The sequence below is a fragment of the Sebastes umbrosus genome, chromosome 3 (assembly GCF_015220745.1).
Source record: "Sebastes umbrosus isolate fSebUmb1 chromosome 3, fSebUmb1.pri, whole genome shotgun sequence".
NCBI classification, from domain to species: domain Eukaryota; kingdom Metazoa; phylum Chordata; class Actinopteri; order Perciformes; family Sebastidae; genus Sebastes; species Sebastes umbrosus.
This window is the reverse complement of record NC_051271.1, coordinates 20,028,644-20,040,933: the sequence shown is the minus strand read 5'-3', so window position 1 is coordinate 20,040,933 and position 12,290 is coordinate 20,028,644. Positions and strand designations below refer to the sequence as shown.

Here is a 12,290-nt window from a genome sequence, read left to right as displayed (position 1 = left end):
CTTAAAATGTAATTTAAATCAATTAAAATATTAAAATTTTTAAATATCACTTTAAAGGCATTATATTAATATACAGTAGGCTGTAGGATATCCCATAACAAGGAAACACAAACACATGACATAAGCCTGTATAACCACTGAAGGGAAAAGCAGGAATAATGCATGGATAGAAGGCTATTTATACACGTGGATGTAATATTGATGAGGGGTTTTTCTCTCGGACTGGATTAACTGTGACTGCATCCGGCTGCCTTTCCCTTTTACTGTCGGCGGATCGGATCCCTTTAATAAATCAGGTGGAAGCGACTCAGTTCAGATTGAGTTAGTGTGCAGAGCAGCAGCACACACAGAGAGAGACAACAACAACCAGTAACAGCAGTTCAAACTGGGAAAAGTCCAGTCCGGATCACCGCCTGATAACATCCTCATGAGTCATTGTAGTTCTCACAGCTGCAGATCAGATCACATTTAGGTGAGTGAAACGTTTCCTTTCTTTAGAAAACACGAGCTGTGATTGAATGCATGTGAGACTTAATGTGCACAAGAAGAAGCTTTTAAAAGTGCAGAATGAAATGAGTGGATTAGCTAACATTAAATATGCATCCAATCGTGTAAAAGCAACATATTCCCAGAACAAGTCTGCAGCATGATGACCAGCAGCTGCAGCCTCATGTGTGTGTGTGTCAGCATCTTGAATCTGTAAAAACTTGAATGGACTTCTGTTCCTACATGAGGCACCTGCAGAGTTATGAGTCAAACAGGATCTGTTGTATCACATGGCTTGGTAGCTTTATGTTTTATGTACATATGAATAATGTGCATATAGACTCAGTTTTAATACATATTCAGCTGTATTGTCAGTATATATTAGGAGGTTTCAGCTCTCAGGTTATTTGTGCAAATAAAGTGGAAGTGTAGCTGCCATTGTAGGATATGTTTTGTTGCACTTTAAGAAAAGATATTCAGTTCTTGGTGATTGTTTTTTTTTTATTAATTCTTGAACTTATGATTACATGGAATTAGATTTGATACTAAAGTTGAATACAGCTTATTGTAGCACAGGTTTTGACTGGTCAAACAGGGGAAATAATTTAAATAACTGGTGAATCTAGAGCCATAATTCATATTATTTGTTCCACATGTGCTCACAAAATATCTGTTATGTAAAAAATGTCTCTAAGAGTCTGATTTTATTTTGGGAACAATAAAGAAACAAGAGTGCTCTGATGTTAGCAAGATTTATTCAGAAAGAAAAAAACAACATGTAAAACAGAAGATGGACAGACTTGGCAGGGAAGAAAAGAAAGAAACAAGCGACACTCGTCAACAAAACATGAAAAAGTCTGATTGCTTTTGACTGCATTGTCAGTATGGAGCAGAAGAGCCTTATTGTGTCTTTGTGTGTAAAAACTCTAACTTTCATTTTTCATTTGCACACCAGAAATATTCCTCAAAAGAAGCACACAGTTCATGTTCTTGATCACGTTAATTCAATCAATTTCAGCTAGTTTTGTTACTAGTTTCTGCAGTATATTGTTAGTGGTCAGCGGGGCTTGAAATCTTTTCAGCTTTTAAAAGGGGAGCATTTGGGAACCATTGATTTTAAAAAGCTGTTTAAAGAATAATTAGAAATTTGCTTTCTTGTCGAGCATTAGATGAAAAGATCAAAACCACTCTCGTATGTACAAACAAGATGTTACATTTTATTTAGTGAACTTTGGAGAGAACCAGCTGCTGGCTAGTTAGTAGGGGGAAACCGTTAGCCTCTGTCTGACATTCAATAATCTTCCTACCAGCACCTCTAAAGCTCATCAATCAACACTTTGTATCTTGTTTTTTTAGTCATACACAAACAGTAATGTAAAAATTACAAATGTGTGGGTTTAGTGCTGTTTCCCTCCGCTTTCAGTCTTTCTGATACAGTAGGTTAATCCAGTGGTTCCCAAACTTGTTCACATCAAGGACCCCTAAACTGACACAAATTAACCCCCCCCCCCCATTTGATACCATTTGTCTGAAGGGTCTCCCATCTGATAGGGGTTTTATTACAGAAAGTGTATGAAACTCATGGAACCCCCTCAAGGACCCCACTGGATTTATCACCTCCAGGTTCTCGCTCCATAGTTAGATATGAGAGTGGTACCATCTCATCTAACTTTTGGCAAGAAAGTCAATAACTTTTGAACTCTCTTTTGAGCACATTTATCAAGTAAAAACAGCAAAGATTATTTATTTTAGACTGGATAATTATTCAGTTACAGTGATTAATTGATATGAACAATTTCTTATACATTATTCGATAAAGATAATGTTTAGTTGCAGTACTGTTAACATCACTTTGTCTTTATATAGTATGGTTTCAGCAGCACATCACCGAGCCATATTCATGTCATTAGACGGCTCCATTTGTCCTCATAGATAAACTAAAAGTGGATTAACCTCTCATTACATTTGCTGCTCTCTTTGTCTGCCTCTCTCTCAGTGTGTGAGAGTGTTTGATGTCTGATCCATTGTTTTTCTACAGCAGCTGTTGTTTCAGTCATTGTGACATTAGTGGTGCTTGAATGCAGTAAGTGACTCTGGGAACAGGAAGTAGAGAGTGATGCAGTAAAGGCTGCATAACTCTCCCACCACTGCAGTCAACGCAGTACATGCTGCTGCTGCTGCTACAGCTGCAGCACTGCAACTGTGGGAGGAAAGATGACTCAGTGCACTGAAGTACATTTAACCTCACTACTACAGACAATAGTTGGCTGATTTGTCACAATGTGATATGTTAATTCATTACATGTGAAGTGAAGACTAACTGCTTTTACAGTAATTCCACACTAGTAGTTGATTGCATATATAAACACTGACTTATCAGTTTTGAAGTACACATGTACGGTATTGTACAAAATAACTCAACAACACCGGGACACGAACATCGACCTCCTGGTTGAAAGTCCTGTGATTGTTTAATTTCAAGCAGTACGATAGTCCCATGCAGGTCAGATTTATTCCAGTACTGTTGTATTACATTGTACAGGTGTACCAAATCAACTGATAACGGTGTGCATGAAGTTACTGAAGATTTGACGGCCATGAGCATTTGATTACCCAGATAAAGACGGACATCTGTTTCCATTGCAGATGTCGACTTGTGGTGGCAATCATAGTGGTATTGATGTTTTCCTCAGTGACTGAAGCCCTGCAGGCTTACCGCTCTGTGACACTTTAACCTCCCAGTATCAATGGGCCCTGTGCTGTGAGCTCCACAGCGACGCATGTCTGGTTAATTGATCAGCATCGGTCATCCGCCAGCTTAGTGACTCTTAGTCGAGTAGTAGCTCAGAGTGTCTGACTGTAAGGGATTTGGAGAAGTCGCAGTGTGTTTGTGTGTTACGGGTCGTAACATTTACTGCAAAACACAACAGGCACTTCAGGGTTTGTCTCTCTGTCACTAAGACAGCTGTTTAGTCAGTGGATGCTGCACAAACTGCAGCAAAGCTCACAAGTCTTGATTAAAAACGCCACAGTGCCACAATGCGTGTGGTATTTAAAAAGTCACTATGTCAAATTGTGGCCATAACAAGTTCCCAGAGCCCACGGTAACATCTTAACTATCAGAAAAACTAAAATATTCAATGAGATAAAACAGAGAAAAGCAGCAAATCCTCACATTTAAGAAGCTAGAAGCAGCAAATGTTTGATAATGATAAAGTCTCTGCACACCTACAAAAGTGTTTTCAATCATTCTGACTGGTCAGATCTCTGTTTAGCACGATTGTTGTAAATTAATTTTCTGCAACAAATTGATTTATTTATTTCAACACAAGTGAACACACTTTAACACCCAGCTTTATAATGTCAGGAACCTTCAGACTTCCTTTTCCTGTAGCTACAAATACTTCCTGTGTGAAGTTGTAAGTGCATGTGAAGTGCATGTAATGCTCCGACCAGCAGGGGATATCAGCGCTGCACAAAAGGAACATGACACACCCAGATAATTACTCATAAGCATAATAAATGCACTGATGATGCTTCTTAATTATAAACTTGTTTCAGCTAACTGGTCTTATTTGAGAGTGATGAAGACGTAGAGTTTAAAAACAAGCAGTTCATAGCCACCAATAGTTGTGTGCACTGTGTGTTTGTGTCCACGCTGACCTCTGTTTGTCATTCAGACTGTTTGCATTTCAGATTACTCTGTGATCTCTCTCCGACTGTTCTTTTGCATCGAGGTCGAACAATTTGTCTTTGTTTTTCTTTGCTCTAGGGAACGAGAGAAGCAGTAGTCAAAATATCCTCAATAGTTTGGTATTCTTGTTTTTATCTTTCTTGGTCCAATGTGTCACTTATTACACACACAGTTAATCATTGGACTCCCTTTAGTTATCCGGTGACATTCAAACTGGTACTGATACACAACGAGCAGCTGGTTTGTTGTGGTTTTAGCATAAAACGTCACGAGCCATGTCACATTTAGGCACTGTAGAAACATTTCTGTTAACTTTTCTGTTATTTTTCTTTTAGTTTTCTGATCACCTGTATCACCAATTTACTCTCCAGGATCAAAGTGGTATTATTAGTGTGGTTGTTATTGTAAATTTCGTGTACAATATATTGTTGGAGCTGGTTGTGGATTTGAATTCTGGACCTTTTTAGGAGATATATTCAGCTTACACAAATGACCGTCACATCATATACAGCTAAGTTGAAAAAGCATTGCATCATAGTATTCCTGTGTCCGTACAGAGCCTTTTCCTCTGCTGTAAGTAATCCAGTTAAGTGGGAGTGGATGTACAGAGGGAAAACAGATGCATTTAGATAATTACTATAAACATCGTTTGTGGCCAGCCAATAACATTAAAGCTTTCAAGAAATGGTGAATCTCTCAAGGGGCTAACATGTCTGTTATGTAGTGTGCGTGTGCTTGTGCGTGTGCGTGTGCGTGTGCGCGCGCGTTTGGGTGTGTACAGCCTTAAAAGACAGAATGAGTGATTTTGTTATTGTGGAACCACCGATGTTTCTCTGCCAAGATGGAAGTATGAAAGATGTGGTAACAATGATGGGAAGGCTGCCCTCTTGGCAGTAGGTGTTAGAGCAGGATGCTCCTTTTGATATCATGTTCAGAAACAAGATACTATTGTGCATATCGCAAGAAGGCCCAACTTCAATACTTTTTTGGTACTGACCAAAATATGTCCGTAGCACAGAGAAATATCAGGTCTGATTTGTTGCCTTGTTTACTTTTTCTTTGATTTGATGGTTTTTGAGTTTTTATAAACATTTTGCCAGTTGAGAGAAGATGTTTTGGAGCTTTTGATCATTTCACATGATCTTCCTCAGCAAACTGTTTGCTCAGGGAATTGTTCTGAGCACGTAAGTCCCTTTTAATGTGACCAGATAAAATCACCATGTGATATGATTAGAAAGCACGAGAACAATTTATTAAATGGACCTTGTGGTGAAATTGTTTGCCCAACTGCTATTTCCAGAAGGTCAAGAACGCACTTCGGAGCGCATCATTTTGACAGTTTTAGACTGTTTTATGAAGGCAAAGTTCTTGCACGACTGCCATGCATGACTGGGGCGGCTGGGACTCAGGAGGTAGATAGATCGGGTCGTCCTTTAATCACAAGGTATCTTACTTACTGGCACTAAACACAAAGTACAACTGAGGTGGGAATATCAGTTTTACGAATTTGGTATTTTGGCCATCGCCATCCTGGTTTTTGCAACCGGAAGTGACACGAGAGGGTGGAGCTAAGTACAACCTAATGCGTAATAAGATATTTTTAGGCGACCAAAATGTTACAATTAACTTTCATGAACTGAAAACCCACTATGAAAGGGTTAAAGTTGTAAGACGAAAACACGGACAACTCCCAGACCGGACAACGCCGTGGTAGCGACCTGTCAATCACAAGGTAGCCACGCCCTAAAGCATCCCCTGCTTTATGGTCTATTTGACTCTAAATGAGACCATAATTTACTAAATGAACATCATGCTGTATTGAAGAAGACTTGAAACTAGCGATTGAGACCATAAACTCATGTTTACAATGTTTACTGATGTAATAAATCAAGTGAGAAGTAGAGTCATTTTCTCATAGACTTCTATACAATCAGACTTCTTTTTACAACCAGGTTAAAGGGATCACCAAAGTCATTAGGTTTCATCCTCTGTGGACACTCAACGTCTGTACAAAATTTCATGGCAATCCGTGGTTATATTTCTCAGAATAAATGTAAAAAAAATGTATTGTTTTGGTTTTCCTAGTGATTTATGGGTAAACTAGTTGTCTATCTTATTCGTCTCTACTGAGTTGAAGTGTTTGGAATCTGTTGCATCACCTCCGTCTTGTTTACCAGCGTTGTTGCAGTGCACAGAGTCCCCCGGGGCAAACAGGACAGATAGTAACATGGTTGTTTAGCTGCAGTTTCACTCTTATGATCATGTTCTGTGTATGACTGCACTGTGGTCATTATTCAAAGGATTGTTATGGTTTATTGTGGCTTTCATTTGTCGACCATCTTGTTTCAATTACTGTGACTTGAGGCCTGCAGTTACTCATGAATTCTCACGTCAACTTCGACTCTCAGGAATGGCAAAACGATGTTTGTTTTATACTCTCTACAGTGGATGAGGCAACTCTGTTCAACTCTTTAGGTTCATGTGTTTTAGCTTTGACAATTATTATGCCCTTTATGAGATGATGTCATTGCAGCTTGCTACAGAGAAAAGCTCAAATGTAATTGGGGCGATAAAATTGTGCACATGACATCAGAGTTCAAATTAATCCATCTTTATTTTATATAAAAAAAGACAAAACAGCATCATGCATGGAAACAAAAACATAGATCATGCTATGTCTATTGTGCCAGGGTCAATGAAATAATTTGGCTTTTGTTGGAAAGTTTCTCCTCCGTCCTCCGTCACTCCTTATCTGTTTCTCCTCCATGCTCGTCATGCCTCTGGGACTCTGGCCTTCACTGGGGTTAAAGAGCAGCACAAGCTTTAAGCCCCGCCTCCTCCAGCCTCACTAAACCCTCTGATTGGTCCGTGCTTTCCCTCTACACCGCCATCGGGTCCCCCCCCCTCTGCTCCACTCACCCAGTGGCTCCCTGTCAGTCTGTTTGGATTATTGTAACAGCTCAGGCCTCTCTGCCCACTGACTGCACTCACTACAGTATATGAGAGATGAGAAGGATTAGGTGACTGAGAGCAGCGTCTGTTTTCACCCCAGAGAAGAGAGGAGGAGAGGAGAGCAGCCATGGAGTTGAAGTAAGTGAGATGGAGAGGGGGACTGGAGAGAGTGACTAATAGATGGAAAAATGGCATGAGGAAAGAGAAAATGAAAGATTTATTATTTAAAGGAGAAGGGGGAAACTGTACTGATGTTGTTTTTGGAAAGTCCTGATGCGGATACAGTGTTGATGAATGGTTTGTGTGTTAGTCTGTTTGGCTTCTGTAGAAGGAAAAGATCTGTAATTCCAGGTTATTACCCTGCAAGTCTTGTGAGCACTAGGACACTAGAAATACAGGTTAGTTTGCATGACCTCAGGTGTTCACATGCTGTAGTAAAATATGTGAAATTGTTGACTCTCAGCAGATGTGCTGTAAGTGGCTTTTCTGTGCAGGTGTCTCAGTCTGCACTGTTTTGCACAGAAAATATTTGCTCTTTACTTTCATTTCCTTTCCTGTTTGTCATGCTCAGTGGCCTCGGCCGGTCTGTCTTGAAACCAAGAAGGTGCACTGTACATGTGTCTAGAAAAGTCAGGTCAAGCTTATTATATAAACTAAAGGTTGTCTGCAAGTGCTTTAACATTTGAGAGCCTTGATGTGGTTCAAAAGCACTTCTTTCATCCATTATATATCATTCAAAGTGGTTGTTATTCATCAGCGTGGGGAAGTTGCAGGATGATATCCAGAAAGAATAAACAGCAATAAAAACAGACTGTGGATCAGCTGATGAAATATGTCTAGCTAACTTTTTTATTACGATTACTAGTTACGTTACAGCTGTTTTTAGGACATGGGGATAAGTAAAAAGCACAGCAACATCTTTTTCACTGAAACTTGGTCCACTTCAATGACTGCCACGAAAGTTGGAAAACAGAACTCAAACAAAAAACATAATGCATCATTTCTCTCCTCCCTTAAAGGGTGACTTTGGTATTTTTCAACCTGGACCCTATTTTACCATGTTATTGTGTCTAAATGACTAATGGGGACAACAATTTTTTTAACTGGTCCAGTATTGAGGGATAACACTGTAGACGGCAGCCGTGAAACGAGCAGCGAGGGCAAGTGAGCAGCGTCAATGTAACGTTATGTCCACTAAAAGATGCTTGTTTTTGCCACCGACAGGCTCAGATTGTTCTTAGAAGTGTCTGACAACATTATGGGAAGGACCCTACAGAGAAATCTTTTTTTTTTTTTTTTTTACCTTTCTCTTGATCCGGTCTGTTTGTTATTGTGTCAAAGTATTCGCTCAAAGAGAAGTCTCATTGTGAAATCTGAATATCTGTATACTCTAGCTCAAATAAATACGGGCGGCAATCAAATTCAAAGACCTCATCCACATTGTGGAAATCATCTAAATATTCAGCCATAACATTAAAAATCTTTTAATTTACACTAAGCTACACTTTCTGTACTTCAACACCTAAAACTCTCCGTTTCCATCATGGATGTATTCCACTATTCCACCGTTGTTTTCCAGCAACATGTCACTTCGCCAGATTTCAGAACGAGACTTCTCCTTGAATGAGACTCTTTCCATAATGTCAAACACTTATAATAACAATCAGAGCCTGTCATGGCAAAAACAAGCACCTTTAGTGGAGGTAAATGACGGCGCCAGCTTGCCCCAATGGGATTACATTGCAGCCTTTGAGCGGCTGTCGTCTACAGCGCTCTCCCTCAATACTGGACCAATTTCAGATATTGTTGTCACTACTAGTCAGTTAGACACAAAAACATGGTGAAAATACCAAAGTTACCCTTTAAGGCTCCGCCAGGCTAAATGACTGCTAACACTACAGGCAATGTGCAAAGTGTTATATAGTTCATGGCTAAACACAAAAGTAAGGACATTTGAAACTATGCATATGGATGGATGGATAGAGCTAATGAATTTAAGAGGTGCTGGTAGGCAGATTATGTTATATATAACAATTTATCATTAAACTATAGTTTGTACGCACTCTGCTAGTATGGCTGTAAGTGCCATGCAGGAGGATTAAGGATCAACTAAATAATTCATGGTGTTTTTTGTCTGGATGCTGAGTCACAGTGTTTTACCTTCATTGAGTTCTGGTTGACAGATGTGCAGCATGGACAGTTTCCAATGGCCCTACGCTAGCACATCTGTAGTCCTTAATTAGAGGCCAGTAGTAAACATACACGCGCTAACACATCCAGACACCCAGACAGGGCTGGCTTATCTTGTGTCACCAGAATGCACGGTTGACAGATATACAGCCCAGTGATGCAGTGACAGTATTTCCTTATTCACTCACTCAGAGTACAGCCTTTTTCTCTGATACATGTAAATTTGACCCATTAAAGAATGTTAGAGAGTTCAGTTTTTCAACAGGAATAGCACACAACTCTCAGATTATTATTATTTTTTTTTATAGTTTATTAATCGAAAAAATTCACAAGCTGCCCAACAAAACCCCTGAAACATGGTCCATGAAATTGCTTTTGAGGTTTAAAACCCCATTGCACACTTTCATCTGTGGTTTTCAATGATGCTGCGGCTGAAGGCGCGCTCTGTAATCTCTCATCATCGTGTCCCCAGTGGATGCTTTAGATTAGCACGAGAGTGTTCTTATAATTCAGGGGACAACATGTAGTGTTGGAAAAGCACTACATATACTGTACACTGCACTATAAAGCTGAAGCTGCTGCTAAATAATTACAGCATCTGGAGTAAGTATTTTGTTATGAAGCTGTTGCAGCGTTGATGAAATGGTGCGATTACCAGGGTCACCATGGACATAAGCCTTACAGACGGACCATCTGGCTTTAGGTGCTGAGAGGATTTAAAAACAATAAATGCTGAAAACAAACAAACTGTCAGCTCACACATAAACATCAGTTATGATGATGATATAGTGTGTTTTTTATATTCTCAACACAGTCAGTGTAGCATTAAATCCATGTTGTCCTCCTGATTATTTTAGGTGTAATGAAAACACATATGAGGGCTGTGGAAAGTCATTTTCGTCTTATCTTGTGTTCCCAGAATGGATGGTTGGCAGATATGCAGCCAAGTGACGCATTCCTTATTCATTCAGAGTACAGCTTTTTTCTCTGAAGCATGTAAAATGTGATCAGACAGTTAGATGAGAAGATTGATAACACACTCGTGCTTGCATTAAGTGTGGCGGATGCAGTTAGCCTGGCTTAGCATAAAGACTGGATGCAGGCGGGAAACGGCACATAACTTCCCCACCGAAACCACAAACTGTAGTTTTTTAGCCATAACGGCAGAATATTCCACCAGACTGAAATATGTCAACAACCACCGGATGGATTGAGATTAAATTTTGTACATACATTCATAGTTCTCAGAGGATGAATCCTAATGACTTTGGTGATCCCCTGACTTTCCCTCGAGCACTATCCCGAGGTTCATATCTGTGGTTTTGAGTGAAATGTCTACACAAATATTGGATGCTTTGCCATCTGGTACACGCATTCAGGTTTTCTTCAGGATGTTTTCTAATAATTTTGGTGCTCCCTTAGCTTTTCCACTAGCGCCTCCATCCATCAGGTCCAAATTATGAATTGTCCAATACTTTGGTTTATGACCAAATACAATCAGCCTCAGCTGTAGTTCTAATTTTAGCATGCTCAAATGCTAAACTAAATGTTTATCTATGTACAGCGGTGCTTTGACTAATGATCTTGCATTATCGTTTGTCTACGGATTAAACAAATGAGATATGTGTTAAATAGTGAGCTTTTAAAAGTGATGGTAAGCGAACATTTGAACTTCAGACAGAACCAGGCTGGCTGTAGCTTCGTATTTAATGCACAGAAATGAGAGCAGTATGGATTTTCTTGATCAAACTTGAATAAGTATTTCCTAAAAAGTCACACTTCGTTTAAGCACATCAGTCTGTAACTCATATGTTGTGTTACTTACTTGCAGCTAACATGACAAACGTTGTAGCCTAGGCTACTTTGAATTTGCACATTCTCTTCAAGCTGAAAATATTCCTCTCTAAGAGTTTAAAGATAGTCTATTTTTATTAATACACTTGTGCAAAGAAGCACAAAAACTGACTTACTCTGGTAAGGTCAGTGGTGGAAGAAGTATTCAGATCCTTTACTTATGTAAAAGCACTACCACACTGTGGAACTATACTCCACTGAGTAAAAGTACTGCAGAGATGTAGCTGAAGTATAAAGTTGCATAAAATGTAAAGTACAAGTACCTCAAACTTGTCCTTAAGTTCAGTATTTGAGTAAATGTAGCCTACTTTATTACATCACACCACTGTGTGAGGTGTTGGGAACATAACAATGTGTAAAAGTGCAATCAAAGTAATTAAAAAACACGCACGATAATAAAATCTGACTTTAACCTGCTGTTGTAAAACAAAGTGGCTGTGGATGAAAAGAGCAGCAATAACTGTCTCAATTTGGCAGCACAGCAGTGAACCGGCATGTGACTGGACTCTTGGACTTCTGACCCGACAAACTGATGAATCTTGCATCGTCAAACATTATAAAACATTCATTAATGTGCAGGTGAAGAGAGACAAACAAGCTTATCTCCATCAGAAACACCTCATTATCTGAATGAACATGTTTAACAGCACCGGTGTTTGTCTTCACCCTGGTTGTTTATGTTATGAAAGCGGTCTGTTCTGACTGGATAGCGTCGTCATTGTGCAGGGTGACATTATGCATTATGTGCGTTTAGAAACAGAGAGATGATGAAAACAGCTGAGGTCAGAGCTCTGGAAAGAGCTGTGGGATGGACACCAGAGGGAGACCCAGAGTAACACACAAGCCACTATGTAAACCAAAACCTGAAATATACCCAAAAGAACGGTTTGAAAACTGTTTCCTCTTCATACTGGTGAGTGGAAATGTGCTGGTTTAAAAATTACAGCTCACCCTAGATTCTCTACATACCATAGTTAAAGTTTAACATTGGTAAACTTGTGTTTTCTTTGTTGTTGGAAGATGAGTAGAGAGAGAGCTGTTGTTGTTTTACAGCGACTAGTTGGAAATGCTGTTTTTGCTAAACTGCAGTCTTTGAAGTGTCTTACTGCATCAG

General features: G+C 39.5%; 1 protein-coding gene across 5 annotated transcripts in view; it reads left to right on the top strand.

The window, feature by feature from the left end:
- Positions 1-283: 283 nt before the first annotated feature.
- The window catches only part of trim2a (tripartite motif containing 2a), a 32,878-nt gene continuing 20,871 nt past the window's right edge, over positions 284-12,290 (top strand). The window contains exon 1 of one of the 5 annotated variants that reach the window (XM_037764937.1): positions 284-472. The gene's annotated coding sequence lies outside the window, so the exon portion shown is untranslated. Of the gene's footprint in view, positions 473-7,115; positions 7,271-12,290 lie in introns of those variants that run through there. The other 4 variants (XM_037764936.1, XM_037764943.1, XM_037764938.1 and 1 more) reach the window with 4 other exon arrangements.